The sequence below is a fragment of the Anas platyrhynchos genome, chromosome 11 (genome assembly GCF_047663525.1).
Source record: "Anas platyrhynchos isolate ZD024472 breed Pekin duck chromosome 11, IASCAAS_PekinDuck_T2T, whole genome shotgun sequence".
Classification (NCBI taxonomy): domain Eukaryota; kingdom Metazoa; phylum Chordata; class Aves; order Anseriformes; family Anatidae; genus Anas; species Anas platyrhynchos.
In genome coordinates, this window is record NC_092597.1 from 9,529,090 (window position 1) to 9,552,622 (window position 23,533).

At 39.0% G+C, this 23,533-nt stretch overlaps 2 long non-coding RNA genes across 9 annotated transcripts in view; one reads left to right on the forward strand and one right to left on the reverse strand.

Annotated features, from left to right (window-relative positions):
• Positions 1-9,698, forward strand: part of LOC106019670 (uncharacterized) — an 83,741-nt gene extending 74,043 nt beyond the window's left edge. Inside the window, exon 4 of the long non-coding RNA XR_011811896.1 lies at positions 1,510-9,698. This is a non-coding gene — a long non-coding RNA (uncharacterized lncRNA). The remainder of the gene's footprint in view (positions 1-1,509) is intronic.
• LOC106019671 (uncharacterized) overlaps positions 1-14,500 on the reverse strand; it is a 79,834-nt gene extending 65,334 nt beyond the window's left edge. For 2 of the 8 annotated variants that reach the window (XR_005268579.2, XR_005268573.2), the window contains exon 1: positions 14,227-14,499. This is a non-coding gene — a long non-coding RNA (uncharacterized lncRNA). Of the gene's footprint in view, positions 1-14,054; positions 14,169-14,226 lie in introns of those variants that run through there. The other 6 variants (XR_011811895.1, XR_005268575.2, XR_005268578.2 and 3 more) reach the window with 4 other exon arrangements.
• Between the last annotated feature and the right edge of the window lie 9,033 nt (positions 14,501-23,533).

Sequence of the window (23,533 nt, forward strand, 5' to 3'; positions counted from 1 at the left end):
CCTCCTCCCTGCTTCCAGAAGCAGGATCTCTTCATTGCTCTACTTCTGCTGCCTAGAGTACAATACCTGGTATACAGGACAGAAGTGTTCTCAGTTTAAGGGCCAAAGCATGAATTTAAGGATCAAATAGGTCCCATAGTTACACATCTTGCTCAAGTTCAGTGGATGCTGAGCCAGGATTTGATGCTAGCTGTCAGACTAGCACAACTCCAGCTGTGCTACTCTGCACCTCACCAGCAGTTACATGCACACGCAGGGTAGCTGTAGCAACAGAACACAGGCTTTGATTCTTCACCACATTTCCACCAGCTACCCAGACCTTGTTCTAGTCAGGATTTCAAAAGGAGAGATTAAAAAACAAAAGAAAGAATGAAACATTGGAAATACAGGAGGTTGTTACAGGGCCCATGGATGACTACCCAAGCGGGAGACTCTACCCTCAAGTTACCACAGTGCAGTATATGCCTGGAGATATTAGGTCTCCAGCATTTTGCCTGGGAGATTTTCAGGCAGGTACATGAGTGCTTATCTTCTGTGAGTATACATGCAAAATCAGATAATTGGACACCCATGTCTTGCAAAACACATCAGACCTACTTGTCTGCTTAGACAATCAGTAAGATATGGTGTATCCTCCACTGTAGATGGTATACAGGCCATGTATAGAGCAACTCTTGTATGGTGGATCTGATGCAGTTGGCAAAACAGATGTATGTATACCTGCTGGATGTCCTGTCCAGGACATGTCTGAACCTAACCTATTGTCCTTGGTGATTAATAAGATGCCAAAAACCAGAATGGAATGTCCACATGCCTCACACTCATAGGATCACAGAGTCATTCAGGCTGGAAAAGACCTCTAAGATCATCTATTCCATTCTAATAGCGCAAATCTTCAAAGAAGGAAAATAGGGTTTGCCTGGGAAAACCTGGTCATATGCCAGCTGTATTAAATAATACCCATTGAATTAAACTAAAACCAAACTTATTGAAAGGTTAAATTACCTTATGTTTTCTCCCAGATTTATTGGCATTTTATGCATGTTTTCACTTTGCTTGCTCTGACAATTATATTGCCACAACATACCACTAGTTTCCATGTGCATGACTTATCTCTAACACTGCCCACATAATGTTTATTTTCAGTTTGGAAAATTTCCTGACAGACCTTTTGGCTATATGGCTATACCCATTTCATAACGCTAGGTTCCATTCTTCCATGAAAGCTAGCACAACCACTGAATTTTATTGGTATGCTCATCTTCAAATGCAATCATAAAAAAAAAAAAAAAAAAAAAGTTAACAGAACATTAAAAACTACCCTGAAGTTTGAAGTTATGTTAAAGTGGAAGGGGTGAGCACATACAGTCCATGTATTAAAAAGGAAGGGTCAGAGAATTACAAACCATTGAGCACAGGCTTACTGCTTAAGCAATACTTCAACATACAAGCAGCAGCAGATAACATATAGTAATGGCTAACAGCAATTTGCAATGATTTCCATTTCAGAAATCTGACATCCTTCTGCAACAGGATGTTCATGTCTTGTGGATAGAGAAAAGGCGGTGGATATCTGAAGCTTTGACTTTGCTCTTCAGAGATGACGTAAAAAAGCCTTGCCAATCTCATCAGTGGAAAGGAAAAAAATATCCGTTAGAGAACGTAAACTCAAAAATGAGTAGAAAACCACTCTAGAGAGCAATTACTAGTATTCCACTGTCAAACTGGGAAGTTGTCACACTGAATTCCTATATGGTTCTGTCACACATTAGTATTGATCAGTACTTTCACTACTGACCTGAAGGGTAAAAGAGGGTAAGCCTATAAAACTGTCACAAGGTAGGAAGGCTTACAAATATTCTCAAAAACAAGAACAGAATCCAAAGTAATCTTGCAAGATAAATAAAATACAGACTAAATGGAGATTAGTCCAGGGGAAGACAACCAGAGTGAACAGAATATCAGCAAGCGAGCTCCACAAGGGAAAACTGAAGAAACTGGGGCTTGCTGTTCTTTTGTAGAAGTTTCTAATAGGACAGAAATAAAGACTGCTATTAAGGAAATTAACTTTTCTCAACATCTGTGATGATGGCAAGAGGAAAAAGTAGTAACATACTTCAGTAGGAAAGACTATTATCAAGTGTTAGCATTAGTACTGGAATAGGTTGTAGCATCTTCATCATCAAGGTGTAGGCAAAAATCACTTTTGTAAAAATAAACCAACAAACAAACTACCACTTCTGTATAGCTCATCCTGATTTGGGAGAGAAGACGGACCAGACAACCAGCTGTTGGGTTTGCTGGGTTTCTTCCAGTCCTGATTCTGGAGCGAATTCAGCTTTATGCACGTGCATGTATATCATGTGTACCAAAGAACCGGTGTGACTAAATAACTTAGTTCAAACTCAAGGTCAGTTTTTGAGACTCAAAATAATTATAACATTTGGATGATGCTATTTAAGAGGAGCAAGTTACAGGTGCTGAGTAAGAGTGCAGGCCATCCTTCTTAGACCTAGAAGTGAAAAGCATGTGAACTGGAATTGAATGAAGCGGCTAAGTGAAATTTTCCTTGTGAACAGGAAGCAGAGAGAGACCAGAGAGCCTCCACTCCTCTTTTCTTACTGGAGAAAGAAAAAGTTTCCCTTCAGAAAGTTCATCTTTTACTGAGTTGAAGAGAACGGAGTAAAATTCCAGGAAGCGTTGATCTCACACTCCTGAAGCTCAGGCCTAGGCCTCCATGGCTCGGTGCTCCCTCTGCTAGAGGGCAGAGATGCATCTTTAAACACAGTCTGCACTATGTGCTCAAGTTTCCAAGCCTTGAGTCCTCCCTCTTCACTGAGTTTGCCAACAGACTTGGTGAATGAGATGGCATTGCTGAGAGTTACCAGCTTCCCTCCTCCCTTCCCCAGGGAATAAGATAACATCTCTGAACCATTTGACTGGAAAAAAGCCCTGAGCCAATTAAAGAGAAAACACAGTTCCTGACAAAGTACTTCAGTTCTTACTTGATCTACTGTGGCAAAAGCAGTGAGAGGTGAACTAAACTCAATTGTTGGCACTGGTTTGCAAAACACATCAACACATACAGCTGGGTCCACGTGACACTTCAAATCTACACTTGGAGTTTGGAATTGCAATTATGCAAACTAATATAAGAGAGAAAAGTGCCATTTCTAGTTTAGGACTACAGTACAAATTTTGAAGTATACACTCATTCCTGATAGGAACAAACATTTGTTTTCAAACATTCTTATGAAATTACTGTTTTTAGAAAACCATTTTGCTCAAAATGATTTGCTTAAATCATCTAAAAAATGTTTCAACACGTCATTTTCCAGCTTATATTATGTTTGCATGAAAGGAAATATTCCAAGATGAGAAAATTTTAATAATCCATTTAGATTTTATTTTTTTAAATTAGAGCTCTTTTCCCCCCAAGCATACCTTCATTAAAAAGAACACAAGCTTAGAGAAGATATTTAAGTTTACACAAAAATATTTTTCAACAAATGGAGTATTTACCAGAAGGTTCCTATTCCCTTTTACTGAGATCAGTAATTCTTTATTTTGCACAAAAAGAATACTGTAACTGAAATCTTTCTTAATTGCATAATGAATTCATACTTAGATGTGGAGCCATAGCAAGTCCTCCCAGCTTGGGCAGACAATGGCCTGATCCTGTCTGAAAAACGAGAGCAAGAATCAAGCCAGTAGATACGGTCCTCAAACAACCTCTTTGGCAAGTGAATACTTATTTTGTTGTATTTCTTTTAAACAGTCTTTTAGTAAGAATGATAGGTTGAAAGTATTTTAGTAGCAGGCTGGGGTTTTTAATTTGGAAAATAACCTCTAACCAGCTGTTTTTATGCACAAATCTGCCTCGCTTTCATAGAAGTCATTAAATATAGATGCCTACTAGCACTGAGGTGCACAGCTGAGGTGTTAACGGTAGTCAGAAAAACAAATTGAGGAGTGACAGAATGGGATGATCACATTATTATAAATCTGACAGTGGCACACCACAGAAAATCAGCACCCAAATAATGTCACTCAGCTATAATAACTTCAGCAATCAATCCCTCCAAACACCATCTTTCCGTGCAATAATTCCATGTTAAAAAACTTTTTTATATCTTCATTTTTCAGGAACTGCCATGTCAGTTAAGCTATATTGGTGCTCCCTCCTGCAAGCTTTCAATAATTCCCAGTAACAGCAGCAGGCACTTTGCTAACAACTGGCAGTTAAAGCAGTCTGGCCAGCCTGGAATCCAGGGCTCCAAGTCAGTGAGCACAAGAGTGAACAAGAAATCAATTTTAATCTGAGTGACTCCTAATACACTTCCCTTCTAAAGCTTCTCAATTTTGACAGTAACATAAAAAGCATGAGAAGACATAGGGGAAGAACCACAACTCAAGACTTGTTCACAGCTTTATTTATTAATATATTTTTAGGAATATATAAACTCATTTAACACAGACAGGAAATAGTCTGAAAACCACTATTTATATTGCTTCATAGCTAAAAAATTACTGGGAAGGGGAAATAACTTCACAGCATTTTAGAGCCACCATTTCCTATTACTCCATCTCCAGTGATGCCAAACTCCTCACTGGTTGTTCAGATTGTCCTATAAAGAGAATTTCCCTGTATGGGGAAACCTTACTTATCCAAATTTAGGCATGGAATTACTACAAGCAACCTACTTAGAAAGTCGCTTACACCAGATCCCATTAGCTTTTCTAAAACTAGGAGATTTCATTGCCTTTCTCAAGAAAAAAACTAAAGACCTATCTTCCCAAATGGTGGGAAGACAGAGCAGACACAGGCTAGCTCCAGTGGTTGTGTACCATATCTAATGCTCAATCTCATCTACAATGAGCCAATCAAAAGCAGGTTACAGAGGTATTTGGGGTGAACTAAAAAGAACAAAAATAAATCAGAGTTACTGTAAAGTCATCCAAAATTTTCAGTGATATCAAAGCGTAACAAGGGCACTTTTGAGTCTCATTAGGCTTGAGCTCAAATATAAAAGTAGTTCAGCAAGTTAAGCAACATGCATCTCACTAAAACATAGAAGGCTTGTTGTCAGGCTTCAGTAGAACACTGGAAATTCAAGCCATTTTGACTGGATATTTTACTGACTATAAATTTAAGATCAGGTGGAGGTAAGCCTCCATCACCTGTTAAGGTGAAACACCTAATGACAACAAATGCAGATTTATTCACATAGTCCCCTGCCACTGTTTAAAATCTGTAATTTTGGTGAGTACTTCTGCTACTTATTTTCAAAAAAAAGGGGACACACACGCACACAAAAGATCCCAGGGACAAGTGGAACGAGACCTCTAAATTCACACAAGGAACTCCTAGTTTCTAAGGGGTTCTGTCTAAGTACAGAAACTTGGTTTTAGCTTGCAAGATGTAGATACTAATACATCATTTTCTGAATATTGTTTGACTTTTACATCTGTAAAGCAGGATTATCTTTTTTTTATAATTACACTAAGAGAGCAATAATGGGAATTTCTTTTACCCTTCAACATCATGAGCTACTCAGATGAGAACTTTGTATTGCATAATACATGATGCCCTGCTTTACATGTGATATGCTTTACAAAAAATCTTAGTCTAATTGTGAAAGACTACTGTTACAAAACATTCTCATCACTGGCATGTTTAATTGAGCTCCTGAGAGGCAGTATCAGTAAGACTTAGGGATAAATAACCAGAGTCCCATTGGTCTCACCAAGAATCCATTGATGTTTCATAAATCCTAGTCAGTACAAATCTAATTGAGTTACCATGCTGAATTAGCTTACATCTAAATGGCATTCATGTCTACAAATGGAATAATTAAAGTCTAGAAAATGGGATATATCAAGTGCTATCCCAAGTGACAACAGCAAGACATTGTATTCATTCAATCGACTGCTTTAAAAAAGCAGATGTAATACTTGATTTGGGCTTGATGACGAGACAGTGTTATTGAGTCGAGCAACGACACCAGACAGAGAGTGTTAAATATTGTTTCATATCTATCTATTTATATTTATTCTAAGAGACTCTTCACTTTGATTCTTTCAGATTTTGCTTTAGGATACAAAGTCTTACATGACTACATAATCCTCATTTTATATCTAGGGTAATGAAATCAGCTACCCTCATTAGTGCTCTTCCATTGCTAGAATTCTAAGATGAATAGCAAATAAATCAGCAAATAACCAGGTTTGCAATAGATCTTTCAAAGCTACTAATATTTTTAGCATTTTAGGCAGAATAGAGCAAATAGGACTGCTTGTTTTGTCACCTTGCTCAACCACCTTCCTCTACATGCTGAACTAAATATGGTACCATTACACACTTGCTGGAATTCAGTGTCACCCTGCCAGTGGCATCCCGTGCCACAGACTGACAGCTACCAGATGCCACTACTTGGCTGGTGGGGGTTTAGTTAAATACCAGCTGCTTTTTTCAGAACAAACATAATGCATGGCTATCTCAAACTGTATACAAAGCCAGTATTAAATTAGAATGAATCTTTGCAATGCTGGATAACAGATTCCTTTAATTCAGAATGTAGTCTAATTTGCATGCATATTTTATTTATTACACCAATTAAGTTTTGCAAATAGTTTGCAATGAGGTCCCTATGACCTAATAATTCACAATTACTCTTGGGATATCCTGCCCACTTTAGCACGTTTTGAATAATATTGCTATCTCCTTGAGAAAAATAATGCATTTTTACATGATGGATTTATTAAGAGTGTGCACACTTCTTTCTTAACCAATTTTACTCTAGGCAGGGTTACTGGAACTATTTTGTAGGCCTCTGTTGTATTGGTTAATGAGTGCTTTCCTTCAGCTTCCTGTCTTTCTGGATACGTGTCTTCTGAGCTCTTGTGGAAAACCCACATATACACCATCCAGATGAGCACTCTGGCTGGTAACACCATATAAATGAATAACCACCATTTGAAACTGCCAGGATGATATTATGTTTCTGCTGTAGCATTAAGCAATGGAGCATGTTTAAAAATGGACATTGTGGAACACACTAATTTCAGCTGAACCTACTCAAGTCTAGTGAACTTGCTTCAGATTTATTCTGCAGAGTTTAACTTTCACGAAAAATGCATCAGAAAAAATGAAATTTCAAAGTCACTGCAATATATTCAGATATTGACATGTATTAATGTATTTTGTAAGAACAAGTTACCATGTAGTTTGTTCTATTTTAATCAGCTTTAAATAAGGAACTTTAAAGCATTCAGCTAATAATCTCCATTTTTAAGGGAAAAAACTGTAGCATGGAAGTACAAGGAAATGCCAGTTTTGTTTAAGCACTGTACTAAAAATAAAGTGTTTGTGACACTCTAAGATCATTTAAACTATATCTTTCATTTCCACTACAAACAACCTAACACAACTCCCTCCTTATAAGACAGAAAATCCCTATCTTGCAAAGACAGTTAAGAATGTCTTGCAAAGACATTCACTAAAAATAATAATGAAAATAATGAAAAAACAGACATCATACATTTTGCACTTGATTTTCACATACAAACTTAAAAATCTACCTATGTTTTTGGAGAAGGTGATAGAAATGTACTCAAGGAATAGAAATGTACTCAAGAAATGAATACGCTGCAGAAGAATTTAATTTTCTCTTTAAACTAAGCATACACACTGGGTCAAAGTATCTTGCTGTTCCCGCACACCTGACTTGCGCCTCCCTTGAGTGTTTTCTCACCGCATGCTGGTGTGGTATGAAAATGCCCAGCACCACGCTCTGTGTACAGCCAGATCCAGTCTTGATGTGGAGAAGCTGCCTTTGGCAGACAGAATCAGCCTCCTAATGCCCAAGAAGCAGCTGGAATCCTGCTACTGACTTCAGTCCACTAGCTCAGCCGGGGAATACCAGGTCTCCTGTCCCATCACCTACCCACGGCTGCCCATCACTGTCTCTGTCTCCTCTGCCTTCTCTTCAGCAAATCTCTTATTTTGGATTGTTTTCCCCAGTGGTTATGATCTGATCTATTTCACCCAGCAAAATTCGTTCAGTGTTACTCTCCACGTATTTCAACACTTGACATTCTTTTCATGTAGATCTGAAAATCTTCTGGATAAAATAGACATAGCAATGGAAAAACTAAAACAAGCAATTCTCAGATCAGCAAGTACAGAAGTAAACAGTATGCTTAAAAATAATTAAATACATGTATTTATGTAGCTATTTCCTTACCACCAACAAACTGTTTTAGAAAGTAATGTTGTAAGAGACCTATCTCGTGCCTTTGGTCAGTGTTAAATATGCTTTGTTGACAGCACAGTGAAATAACCAGGTTCTGAATTTCTGGTACACTGAAATTTATTTTTAAACAAATGTGAGCTATACTTATGTGTTTGAAAAAAATAAAACAGAGTGAAAACGTGCAAAGTAGAGGCCAGTTATGTAATATAAATCTCAAGTGGCTGCCTTCAGCAGAGCAAAGAGGGCTGAAATGGAACTGCTTGTTGAGTGAGGTGTGTAACAAACGATCCTACAAAGCCAGCTTAAAGCGAAGCATGTTTACAATATTCATACACGTAAAGAGAAATAGTGACAAACCGCATCGTATTCCAGCTCTCTGAGATTTTCCTGTTTTAATTCTGTGCAATTTCATTAACTTACTTACAAGCCAACATGCTTTAAGGAAGTCGATAGTATAGGTCGTTTTTAGTAGGCATTTATATTCCATTGTTAATTGGTGGTGTAAGGGGGAATGAGACAGCCTAGGACCCCCACTACACAGAATAGCTTGCATCAGCAAACAAATAAGCAAGTAATCTAGCAGATCAGCTTCCTTTTCTAAAATCTGTCAATAGAACCACATTTCCAAGCATGAGTATGAACCAACACATAAGAATTGGTACAAAACACATTGGGCTATGCTTACAGCTAAGCAGCATGCCAAGCAAATAACCAAACCTCCCTTTTTTGTGTGCACCATGCTAGCAGAGATAGCAAACACAGAGTAAGACGTCAATGAAGAAAGCGCTGTAGTAACTATATGAAATTCAGACACCTCTGTTATGATGGAGGGAAGTTTAGTTGGACTACATTTCCCATCATGCAATGTGCAAGAGCCTGATTGACAGTTGTAGTAACTACATTTTTCTGACAAGACAGAATTGTGACTCAGGATACAAGAGAAAAATACTGTGTGAAATTGCTTGCTGTTATTTAAAAGGACAAGACTAAATGATTGTTTATCAGTATACAAAATACTGAGTGAAATGTTCCCACAGGAGTAGCAGCCTGAATAGTATTAACAGTGCTTTAAACTGTAATGAATTCCCAGTCTAATTCACTATGAGGTTTCAATTTATACCACATTTAGAGTACTCCAGGTTCAAGTAATCACTGCAGTAATTAGCTTACTTCCAGTCCTCCAAAATAAACCCACTAATTTTTGCAATCAGCCTTCATTTGGTTAATCACCAGTTTAATTGATTTAATTAGTTTGATCTGCAAAATTAGTCAAGTGTAAATACTGTTTTGTAAACAGAGTTTAGCTCCAAGCTGTAATATAGGGAATTCTAATTCAAAGCTAGAGTTGATAATAAAACCAACACACATGATTTTGTTGCAGTATCCAGCGGTTCTAAGTCTGCAAGACACAAATTTACACTTTTATAGATAATGCTTTATATATATATATATATATATATATATATATATATATATATATATATATATATGTGACAAAACTCTGTTTTATTCTTGACTAATGATTTTTTCTACTGTGAAAACAGACACTGCAACAGTGGTTTTCCTTTCTCTAGATTAAGAGCAAATATCTTTCTACATTATTTAGCTTTTGCTTCAAAGGAGGCTAACAGGTATTTATTAATGAGCTAGACCAAAGGAAATATTATGGAGAGCTTTGGTAGCTCCTATACTAACATTGCTTTACAAGGCACAGGAACAAATGCAAGTGAAGCTAGAAATCTTGGCACTAATGTACAAGACAAAGAAGATCTGTAAACAGAAATAATGCCTTGAAATTACAAGCTGAACAAAATTTGGAATGGCACTAGCATCAAAGGTGCACTATTCTAGCCTTTTTTTTTTTTTTTCCTTGGCTCCACCAGTTATTGACAGAAGTACAACACAGAAGTACACGTGATACTCCAAAAAAGTATCTCATGACCAATACCCAAATTCAGTCCATACACATTAAGCTCTTTAAAGTTATGCCAGCAGATGCAGAGCATTGTTCAGAACAATGCAAATGCCTGCCTGGTAGGCAGGCTGGCAGATGCCTACGGTTCCAGAAAAACTGGCAAACTGAGACCAAGCTTCCAATGAACAGCATGCAGCTAAAGGAAATGCCTGGGCTCTGCCACTATAACAAGATGGACAGTAAGAGCTTAGATAATAAGAAGTGTCCAATACTGTAGGGAAAATACTTTTCTGTAAATTTAGTGAAAGCGCAAGTCTAGGATGCAAATAAGGGATCTGTTCTCAGCTCTGCTGGGCTGCCTTTGAGTCGTGAACAAGTCATTTAGATTTTCTGAATCCTGGTTCTAACTGGGAATGTAAATAGGGTTTGTTTCTATCTCATAAATATTATAAATCAAACCATCACAAAGAAGGGGGAAAAACCCACCGCCTTCCTACTGAAAAATATGATTAAACTGACAAAACATCAGAAAATTCTCAGATTATTTTTCTCTGTACAAAAATATTTTCCATTACTCTCAATGTAACGTGTTCTATTTCAGTAGCTTTAAATAATGTTGCTTTTATTTTTTAAATGTTTTTGCCCTGTTTCAAGCCTGTCATTCTCTTGTCCCTGAATAAAGAAGTATGAATACAACTTGTCCTCTATTTTTCTCCTGTTTTGCCCCATCTTCTTTTTCCAGCTGCAATACTGCAAAGCCATTTCAAAGTGAAGTCATTTAACCACCATACTCAAACACTCTGAGACTTCCTTCATTGTCTGAAAAATTATTTCCTGATAGCAGGACTTTTGCCTCACTGCAGAGGTATTAACATTTCAGAGAAGAAAAAAAAAAAAAAAAAAAAGATAAATTCAACTACTATTTATTCAGTTGTATTCACTGTAAGAAATGGAGGAGAAGCAATAAAAGACTGTTTTTCAAATATTTCAACAAGTGAAATCAAGCTTCAGTTTGCTCTGGTTTGAATTTGTCTTTCACAAAATTTAACTTCCTGTACGATATTTTGTTTGAAGTACTTCATGGGATTTTTTTTTTTTTTGAAAACAAACTAACAAAATAATTCTGGAAAAAATAGCAACTCATCTGAGCTTTTCAAGCTTTAGAAGAACACGCCCTTCTCATTCGCACATACTGTGAACGAGGTCAGCCAGGAGAGCTGCAGGGCAGCAGCTTGCCTGCAGGCTCAGTCCCTGCCTCTGCTGCAGCCACCCCACCACTGCTGAACGACTATGAAAGCTTGCACCACCTAAACTGGGAAGGAAAAGGAATGGCAACATCTGTACCAGTTCTTCAGTATCATTTTAAAACCTGTGTTATTCATATCTTCTGATGTGTTAATTTGTGCATTTGCAGAAACAACTGAACCCTGTTTTGTACCTGCAGCGCAGTTACCACCAAGGAGGATTTGGGGTGTTCTCCTTAAACAGTCCCAGATGTTTCTGTCATTCTGATTTGCATTGACATGTTCTTTATCAGTCCTAATTATCAATCCAAATGGCTAAGCTAAGCCTGCCCCTATGCAGAAGATGTATTTATGCACATGAACAAAACCACAGCTACAGTAGGAAGGCAGAAGTGGTACTGCAGGTTAGTGCCGCAGCCCCGCTCCTTCCTCTCACAAGGTGGGCAGCCTCCCCCAGCCACAGCGCACCCTGCCCCAGTCCCTCCGTCTCTCTGCAGGACACATACATGAATAAATAACATTTGCTGGATAAAAACATTATTTATTCAACTCCAACCACCAAGCCCTTAAAGCATGGTGCCCTGTGGAATAGATTACAGCATTCTGACACATTGTTTGGCATTTCCACTAGTGCTCCTTTACCAATGCAACAAACTGCACGTTGGGTACTCATTACACTGCACTGGAGAGAGTTGGATATCTTGTGAATATGCATTAAATTGTGGCTAGATTTCCCTTCACACCAGGTCTGAGCTGAGGCACAAGCACACGTACTTGAGAGCAGTGGTCGGGGTATACTTCTGGCACATTGCCATTGTCACTGAAATATGTCCTTTTCACAGATGTTTCTTATACAATTGGGAACAAATTGCTCATTCATATACACAGAGACATACACAGCTAGACATAAGGTACCACAAAGTAAAAAAAAAAAAAAAAAAAAAAAATTAAAAAAATGTTTATATATCTAGGTGAAAACAAGCTTAAATAAAAGCAGTTTCAGAGTACCAAGCATGTGCACTCTAATGCAATGGAAGCCTCCGTTTTTTCTTAAACACAAGTCAGAGATTAGAAAAACATACCACATCTTGTACATGGGCTTAGAAATGCAGTTAGTAAGTTAAACCAAATGCAAATGATCAGCTTTGTCAGTATACGTAAGCAACATATTAACCAGTTTTACAAATAAATTACAATTTGTACAATTGTGTTGTATAGCTTTGAAACAGACCTGAAATAAAAATATGAACGCTAGGAAAATTCCAGTGATCCTGAAGCCATTTCATGTAAAAGTTACAGCATGTTTCTGAGGAGTGAAAAGTGCCCCAGATGCACAAAGACGTATGTACTGAATAAGCTGGACAAAAACTCCAGCTTGCACAGGTGTCTTGATACCACAGATCCCTGCAGACAGTACAGCTGATTAGCAAGGACCATTAAGACCTTTAAAAGGGTTTTTAGTTTACACTCACATAATAAAAACTTCTGAAAGCTGAGAGACTGGCAGCCTCCCTTTAATTTCAGAGATCCAGCTCCATGATCACCAGGGATGGATCTCCGCACTTGCATATCCTGAGGGGTTCCGTCACCACATTTCTGTGGAAGACAGCAGAGCCTATGAGAAAAGGTTTGTGCCAGGGTCATGCTCTTAACTTTAGGCTATTTATGCAAAGAGCCTGCAGAAACCTGGAACGCTGTGGATGCACGATATTTGATCCAGAAGAAGTGTTGCTAGTACAAAGTATATCACTGATACTTTTAATAAATTCAAACCAGTAGAGCAAGTTGGTATTGGATTAGCAATAGGTATTACGTAGAAGCAGTTTTTGTTTGCAATTAGAAGCCCTAAAAGAGCACTTACTGTATCATTGAACTGTGGCCCAAAAAACTGTATACAGCAGCCGTATTTTAGCTAACCTCTGATTCCTATATTTATTTAATAGGAAGACCCGTTAGCTTTCTTCTCATAAGAACAAGAAAACAAGGGACTGAAATATGTTCAGTATTCAGTATTTATGTAAATTACTCCAATTCATGTTTTGTTAGAGACTGATGGATAATTCATTTCCTTATTTGTAAGATCTCTTAGGCAATCAAGAATAACTCTGAAACAACAACAAATGGATAATGATCACACTTACTATATTTGATTTAATAGGTTTGGCTGTGGTTAACCTATTTGTATTTCTTTCAACCATATATCAGGAAAGTTTCATCAAAATGAAAATTTGTATGTACTCCTGCAAAGCATACTACAAATTCTCACACAGCTTTTAGACCAGATTATTTCCTGTTTTGAAGGAGCAAACATGACTCCAGAGAAGCTTCAAAGCTTACCTGACTTTTAACAGGCAATCACAGCAGCTTACACAATGCATCTCTACTCATTAATGCTCTGAAAACTGCTTAAAATTAATCCATAACCATAATAGGATTTTAAAAGGGTGCATTTGCACAGGAAATCAGAACAAAACTTAGTAACTGCTGTTAAAGTCACAGCAAAGATTTTTTTCTTCTTAGACACGGGTTGCTCTTTTTCACTCCTCTCCATGTAGCGTGTGGCATATGACAAGAACATACAGCAAACATACAACATTATAGGCCATGCATATGAAGGAATAAAAGCATAAAGACAGTTACCTCACATACATTCAGGCAGTACCGCCAGCATTTAAGCCCCTACAGGCACAACCCGGCCACGTACAGTTGCTTATGACCACTAAAACCGCAGTAATGGTGCCACAGGCAGAGCTTTACTCTCAGCTGTGCACACTGCTCTCAATTGCATTAAATCCAAAAGGAAATTACTCACCTTCTGCTTCTGAGCAAGGGCTCACAAAGTTCTCGCATCAAGAAGACTCTCCATGGAAATCATTTCCTTGTAAAGGCTAGCTTCCCTCATAAGCCTAGTTTATTTTACTCCTAAAAACCACACTTTCTGTTGCTCTCGTGGAGGCTTCTTCCGGAGCTCACAAACTCCTGTTCCTGCAGTGACTTCAGAGCACACTGACACAGCTGCCACACAAATCCAGAAAGTCTCCCCTCAGCTGTTGTAATTACAAAGCTGGTTACACATTAAAACCATGTCCCTTCCCCCCCCTCCCATCACCATCACTAAACAGATAACAGCTCTAAGTCCCTACACTTGTTAAGTGAATGACTCCAGGCTCTAGAAAAAATAAGAAATTAAAAAAAAAAAAAAAGTGTGAAGCAGAATAGTGAAGAGAAAGTAATATTTATAAGTCTGCTAAACCCCCAAATGTTTTGGAATGACAGCTAATTAAAAGCACCTTACTCTTCCAAGTGCCATAGAGGTCGCACCTGTGCAGCACCTTTCAGAGACGCTGGCGTTATTTGCACCTGCAGGCAGCAGCCCTCTGCAGGGTTATCCCTGGGGTACCCGAGCACCAGGTGCCACTCCTTGTGTCTGACACACTGAGGACACAGCAGGGACCAACACAGAACTTTTCCTTGGCATTTAAGGATTTCTAACAAGTGTATATCACCTGACTTGTAAGGTCTATCGCATTCCTAGAGTCACACCTTGTTGTCCTGATTTATTCCTTACATACTGTCTCATCTTTCACTGACGCATTTCTGTGGCTGTAAGACTGTTAATTCCATGTACAGCACACGGCTACGTTGGGTAACACAACAGCCAAAATTAACAAAGAAACACTTGTGAGGACATCATACAAGGCTTTGTACTACAGATTGGAGCAAAAATACAAGTTTTAATGATACATTTATTCCCGTATCTCTCCCCTCAGGCTTTCTTTAATAACTAGGTAATATCATATGATTGTCATGATCTTCAACTGGAGCTCACTCTGCTGAGACCAATAAACCACAAGAAGCAAGAACTGGTATTTCGAGATTATTGATGGAATCAAGGCCTGCAAATTGCTGAAGTCTGACAGACACTTGTAGGAATAATGCAATCCCTGTTACCAGCAACAGCTTTATGTAACTGTATGTGAATATAGTACATGTCAGCTGTGAAGGAAAACTTTGAGAGAATAAATTTGTAAAAAGTAGTAAGAATAAATTAAGACATAAAAGCTACTTGGAGGTTAGTACTTTGCCTACCCCTCCATATGATTTTGCTAAGTTCCTCTAAAATTAAGCAACTATTATTATAATTAACAATAACCCCCCCCCCCCCAGACTCTATTTCCCCTTTGTGAGTCCCCTTATCCCCCCTGCAAGAATACTGCAATCTGACCGTTTAGCGTGACTGCCTGAGCAGGAGGAAGCTAAAACGCATACAGCACTGCTCTGTTTCTGTACCTGTTTAGAATCAAGGGATTAATCCATAATAAAAACCTGAACAAACAGCGTTATGGTTTGGGTACTGGGACCCGGCAGCATTTTTAAGGCATCACTGCAGATACTTTAGCAGTTGACACACGTTTGAAATTAGCAGCTTCACTCTGGGTTCGCTGCACTGAGGTGAGACCTGCACTGGGTGTCTCAGCTTTTCTTTAAACCACTCTACGCATCTTAGAAGCCTAAGTCCTCCTTTCAGAAGTGTCACAAGTATCTCAAATCCTGCAGGATGGAATGAGGCTGCAGGTTCTAACCTTGAAGCCATGCAGACAGAGTAATTCATCATTGCAAAGAAGCACCAAAGTGAAATTTAAGGAAAGCAATTGAGATGCTAACTCCCAGTGAAATCAAAGCACTGGGCTTCTAGGCGTACTAAAAAAAACCTTCTTGAAGCTTATGAATGCTTTAAAGCACAGTTATGGCTCTAAAAAACAGGACTGAAAACATAGGATAGAGACTTGGACATTAGCTTGTTTTGGAAAAGGCAACCTGATGATCTCCCACATAAGACACACAAATATATATGCACACTATAGCGGTTACCCATGAAAGAAGCTGCAAGGCTGCTCACAGGCCGTGGCCCTCCCCATGGCTCCTCCATCACCTCGCAGCAGAGCCCCAGGTAACTCGGCAGACGCTAGCGTTCCCGGCCCCCAGCAGCCTGTGAGCCCTGCTGTGGAGTGTGTGGTCAGCCCAGGCAGGACAAACACCAGGAAACCATTTGCACACAGCAGCAAAACCTTTGTTATCCCTTGGCTTGGTGACTATTATGGTTTTGCTGCTGCTCAACCCGCAGGAGCCTTCCTGACCACAGAAGTCTTCACAGGCTCTGGAAATAGTTTACCTGCTCTAGGCTCTGGCTCCTTAATCTCCCTGGTGAAGCAACTATGTCAAATAAACATGTTTTACAAAAACTGGTGTTCATTTAACGCTGAGGTACCCCAACCACTCCAAATGCTAAGCTCCAGCCAACCTTTATAATGCCTTTTCTTCCTTTTTTCCTCTCTCTTTTTTTTTTTTTTTTTTTCCCTAGCAACATTACACATCCTCGTATAGTTACTGTGAATATTCAAATACTGTAATTGGAGATGATTTACTTTGTTTTGAATTAACTAAAATTCCATTGTTAAGCACAAATACTGCTTCACTAAATCATCAAGCTTTTAATAGGTCCACATGAGCAGGTTACCGAGCGTGTTAGGATTTATAATGCTCCTGGGGAGCTGACCACTGTATTATGCTTCCTGCTGCTAGGTAATATGCATGACACATTTCTGGACACTAATTCATTTATTTAATAGTAACAGTATGCAAAAACAGAGTTCAAAATGAGGCTGACAAAGAAGGTATAAAAGTTTTATTAATCCATAGCTAATCAAAGGCCAGTGGAAGGCATATAATGGTGGCATTTACAGACCATATCGAATGTGAATAAATTAAATTTTTGTTTCCTAAAATCTTACTAATAGGATGTATTCAGCTTGAAACATTTATACTTTTAATTACAGCACTAGCCAATTTAGAGCAGGTATATGGTTGCACTGTACTTAAAACTTCGCATCAAGGATCTCGACAAATCCTCTCATCAGCTATTTTTTGAATCTGATTTGTTACTGTGTGCACTGTGTCCATGCTCAGAAATAATAACATTATTTACTTTCTCATTTAATTATACAGTGACAGATTACTTCTAAGGGGAAAGGGCACTGAGGGAAAGATGTCTCCTTCTGTCAGAGAAATTCCCCTGAAAGGCTCAGCATCGTGTCCATACAATATAACTTTATGGCTCCATCTTTCAAGCACTTGTATATAGGAGTAAATCAATAGAACTACTCACATGAAAACAATCATTTCTCCAGGCAAAAGTTTTCACAGGATCACACTCTCAGTTCTAACAAGTTATCAACCAGTCAAATCACATGGCAAATTCTGTTTGAAAATCTAATGGTCAGATACTAATCAACATAAATAATAGCTGGCTTGAATAAAAATATAAAGAAGAGAATGAAAAAAGAAAGGAAATGGAATGGTAAAATATCAGCCATACTATATTGGCTTGTGTTTTGAAATGCGCTAAGATTTTGGATTTGACTATCATCCCAACCATCCAGAAAATAAGACAGATGCAGTGTTCTGACTTAGAAAAGACTAAGATATTTTTTTTTCCTAAATCACAACACTTCCATAAAGTCTTTATATACCAGACTACTTTTCTTTAATGTTGTCTGCAGTTTTCTTCGTGCTTCCCACCACTCCCATCTGGAGTTGGGCAAAAAAGACACTTTGCGGTAAATACAAAATTAGTATTCAGTGAAGGGCTTAAGTGAAGGCCAATGCTCAAGTGCTCTGCTGAGCTTGAAGCTTTTGCCCCATAGCAGCTCTGTTGCAGAACTCACAGTCTAGTGGCTACCAGCTCTATACTTGAACTCTGTCCCTCGTGTAAGTAAGACCTGAAGCTTTCCAGATAAATAAGTTTCTACAGAATTATAACGTTTATTCTCCACTAAGCACAGCAAATTCTGTTTGGCTACTGCAGCACAATAAACACAACATACAGAGCAGGATGGATAGACTAGAGCTTAGCACAGCATTAAAAGTTTTGTGTGTTTTGCATTGCTTGCAGCACAAGCAAGAGAGCAGAGGTGCAGAGCGTGGCCTAGATCGTGCTATAGACCAGCTGCAAAGGCCACACCTAAGGGATGGGTTATCAGGCTAACTAGTTAGGCCCAGAACCACACTGCCTTCTGCATGCCTGCATAACTGCTGTTCTTCTGAAATAGATTCGTCAGTCTGTGCTCTGATTTTTCTTGCTGGTCAATTGACCAACTCATTTCATACTATGCTTCCATCCACCTCGTTCTTCCTTTGTTCTGTTTTATAAGATCTGTTTGTTGTCTGGTTTTGACTCTTCATGAGGCCTCTCTCATTATGAGTTTGTAGGGCACTTTGTACAGCCAGCCATTACCACTTGGTAATTTCACCACATTTCAATAACACAAATAAAATGATATAATGCCTGTGAACAGCCACCTCCAGCCAGGTGCAATAAAGAGTTGAAACTGAGAAGACACCAAACTCAGATGGCTAAACTTCCAGTAAGCTTTGCTCAGCTCAGAATGAGTGAGAGAACAAATAGGGTCACAGAGAGAACCATGGTCCAACTCAGCTTCAGATTACATAAAGTTGCCCCAAGACCATCATTTATTTATACTAGCTAGATGGGCTCTTCTTCAGAACCTGCATCGGCTGAAAAAGGACCAGCACATTAGACATCCACCTTCTTGCCTCCCTGAGGCAGAACACATTGATACATTGACAGACACATTGACACATTTTTCCCCACTTCTGTCCAGGTCTTCCCTCAGTAGGAACAGAGCTGCTGCACCGGAACACTCCACGCAGCCAGCTGAGAGGTGTCAAAATTAAAAAACTTGAGTCAAGTTTGAAGTGGACTCTAGGCTTGTCCATTTCTTTTTTAAAGCCTCTGGTTTATAAATAGAGGATGCTATACTCCAGATGTAATCGTTTATTGGCTTTTTTTTTTTTTTTTCATGTTGCATGTTTGTGTCAAAGCATGGAAGGAATAACTCCTCTGTCTGTGGTGATGGGTGACAGTGAAGTACCCTAACTTTAGAAGTAGGGACCTGGAAACTGACACAAAGATTCCAGACATATACATGCTTTTATACATGTGCATAAAGTTCTGTACTGAGAAAAACAGACAGCAATCTCACTCCTACTCCAGCTAAGTGGCTGCATTTCCTTCTGCCTCCGCTATTTGCGAACAAGACAGTTAAAGGCAGAGGGCGAGTTCCTATGAAGTTCTGAAGAAACTCAAAAGATTGCAAGAGGAGTACTCAGAAGTTACAGTTGCTAGGCAAAGGCTTCAGCACTACATGGGTTTAGTACAGTTGAAAGACCTTGGGTAATTGCATGTTTGTGTTCTTAGCCTATGGTGACAGCGAGGTAAAATCTGTCATGGGAATATAAATTAATATTTAAGCAAGCTTTACCTTGCACTGGTAACAGAACAGAAGCGTGAAAAATTAGTTACCTCAGCCCAACAGCTGAAATGTTGCGTATGAAACTTTAGACCTGATCTAGTGCCTTCAGTCCCAAAGCGGAGAGCCCACATGTGGCACTGTGGAGGAAAGGAAAAGATGAATATGGAGGACATCCCCTACTTACTGTTGTGTCATAGGGAATGCAAGCTCTAAATGCTACCAGACTTCAACTCCTGTAATTTCAAGATGTAGGACAATTTTGTCCAACAAGTCTCCTCTTCTGAAGCAAAACTTGGAATAAGATCAACTTTGAAGAATTTCATTTTAGACTATTGCACTTCACATATTTACCTTCTGAAGACAAATAGGAATTCACAGTAGAATGCCAGGAACAGGCAAAAAGTCAGGGCATAACCTAAATTTATTTCCATGGGTATTGCTGATGCACTGAGGTACCTCAATTTGTGACTGTTTCACAAGGACAAACATAATCTTTCTGGATAAAATCAGAGTAAACTTCTTCAGTCTGCCTCAAAGCAACAGTCATTCTTTGCAACAGGACACAAATTCCCCGACTGCATACCAAAGCCAAGTAAAGGTCTGATTTCAACTCTTGAGCAAGAAATAGTACAAGAAAAGCTACTTACAATGGCCAATGAAAAATTTAATTTAGACTTCAACACATATTGTGGATAGTTTCATAAAAATCTTTAGTCTCTTGGCTGAGGGGGTTGTTAGTTCCTAAATGAAATCCTGTCTTCATTCCTGATTTTTTCTTTAAAACTTATTAATTATTATTTGAGCCATCAAAGACATGAGAAATCCACTAACAAAGTAATTGGGTATACATTAAGGTAAATAAATCAGGCTGAAGGCCCAAACAGGTTATTTTGATTTTAATTTTCATTTTTAGAAAGATAAAGTAAAACTATAATTAACGAGATCTTACTGTTCACATCATACATGCAGTCGACTTGCATTCAGAGCATCCTGGCTGTACACGAGGAACAGCAGTCGCTGCAGGCTGTACTAGGAAAGCCTAGGCAGTATTCACAATGGATTTGTTCAAGGTTTACGTGCAACAGCAGTGCATGTTTGAGAGATCAAGTTATCACTGCCTCAAATCCCCAATCATGTTAACATACACTTCATAAACCAACTGGACAAGCAGACAACATGGAAAGCCTAAAGGTTAAGCACACATTATTGACCTCAAGGAAGCTGTGTTCTACAGATCATTAAATATGTTGTGCGCTTCTGTTTCAGCTGGTCACGCTGAAAAGTGCCCTGGGAACATTATTTAATGCTTAGATGTTCTACCTACATTCATGTGACATAAAATCAATACCTTTCCCCTAACCTTACTTGCTTAGATTATTCTCAGCTATCAGCTGCTTTTTTAAACCATAATGAGATTAATCATTTGCATGCATGTGTAGGTGTCCACTCATACATTTTTATGACACATCGACAGAGCCTGGGAAATCATCTTCATGTACGCTCCATCTATGTTGGGGTACAGACTACTTAACACATGAAACAGGAGACATGTGGGAACAAGGGATTTTTTTTTTTTTAAACTTATTTTTGCAGTGGCAGCTAATGCTCTGTAGCCCCAGTGAGGACCTCCCTGCAGGTGCAGGGCACCTTCTGGTCTGGCTGTGCTTCCTGTCCTGCCCTGCCGAGGCACCATGTGCAGTGCTAACACACACACCATGCCTGCTCACCATGGGAGGTGAGCGAGTCTCGGAGTGAGACCGTGTGGGAGTTGTGCTGGGGATGGACCTCAAGGCCCCACTGCTTGAGGCACCCCTGCCTAGCTCCTAATGGCTGTGCTAAGCCCCCAGCTGTCTCACAGGGGAAGGCTAACAGTGGCCCTTCCTGTGCATTTCAGGTCTCTTATCCCACGAACCTCAACCCAAGGCTAGGATTTACACCATGACATGTGCTGAATCCAAGGGAAGAACAGCCCATCTCAATCAGTATCTCTGAAACACAGGCGTGTTAAACAGATACCAAATGGGAACAACGAAACACACGAGTGTGGTACACCCTCATGATACCTACTGTTTTCTTTTTTCAGTCTGGGGATACTCAAAGGAAAAAGAAAGGAAAGGAAAGCAGAAGTGAGCCTTAGTTGTGGTCCATAAAATGCAAAAACTGCTCTGCGAACGGTGCCTGGAAAGATTTTTGGATATTTCCGTCAGTAGCTTTATTTTTGTTTTGAAAATGACTTTCTGACAAAAAACTTTTTCTTAAGTGTCCGCTTAGAGAAGTCAAAAACCTGTGTCAGATATCATGTACATAACAAATTTACAGATAACCATCTAGAGGGAATGAATGCATACATACCTCAGAAGTATCGATATTTTATTAACATTAAATCCCAGGTATAAAAAAATACCCATGCTGGAAAGCTTGGCTTACCCACTAAAACCTGAAAGCTTCAGATACTGTATCTAATCCAATGATCACACCTGTATAGTATAGCACCAGTACTGAATACTAGCTAAATGAGGGAATAGCAGGGATACTGGCTTTATTGATTAGTTGACACCAAAAACCAGTAGCCTGGGAAGCCCAAGGATGTCAGGGTACACTCTACACAGGCACAGCATTTACTACATTTAAATGTCCAATAACCAAACTCAAAGGATTCCAAATCTAATTCTGCTCTTGTGGGATTAATTGTACTTTTCTTAAGATGTGTCATTTTGATGTCTTCAGAGTCTCTAAATACTCCAGGAGATTTTCACTGATATTTAAAAAAATATGTTGAAGCTGCTTATTCCTCAAATCCCTTCAGTTTCTCACTGCAAGAGTATCAGATGGAAAAATCGAGAATACTGATTTGATGTCAGAAACAGGAATACATTGAGATTAGCACAGAAACTACCGTGAGTCAGTACATTGCTCTGGAGATTAACACATGAAATCAAAAGCTCCTGATGCAACTAACAGTGTGAACAGAATTGCCTGAATTCACACTCCTTCTGACACGTAGAGCTGCTTTTGGAAAACAGGTCTTTGGTCTCCTGGTGGATGCAGGGCAGAGGAGGATGAGAAATCACAGCCAAGTAAACTTGAACAATATCTGGTCTATAGGAAATGCACCCACATTTCTGACTGTTGAAAACTTCTGCACGGAGAATCATTTCTCAAGTGCAGGAAAGCCTTAATTACTAGTTCTACTTCTCTACTAAGAGTGTGACTTATTTAAGCATTTCTCTGAATGCCAGCAAAGTTGTGTCTTACTTTCAGCCCGTACTCCTCTTGTCAACTCTCACTTGTTCAGAGATATTCTTCTGTTCATAGTGCCATGCCAGATCTCTGCATGGCAGGCAGACCCCAAACAGCAACACTGTCAAACACATGAAGATATTTCAAAGTACAGACCTTGTCTTAGATCTTGAGGGACAGTCCCGATGATTAATAAACATGTACTTTAAAGCATCTGTCAGTTCCAGTGACCCATGTTTGAGCTGGAGTGAACATACTCTTATAACACTTGACAAAAGATGTTAAAGGAGAGTTTTCTGTGTAAAAGTTGGCCTACAGAGTACATATTTGAGACCTCTTAAAGAGTCTGTATATATCATAGCAACTTGCAAGCCAATCCATGACAGCCCAACACCATTACTGCAGCATCAATCTTTCACAGACGTATAGGGGCATGGAATCTCTTCAGTCAGGTTCAGTAGGAAAAACATTAAAACTCCTCTAACTCATAAAGAAGAATTTATGCATATTCCTTCTATCTCTTGCATGTTGTGTCAGACTTGATTT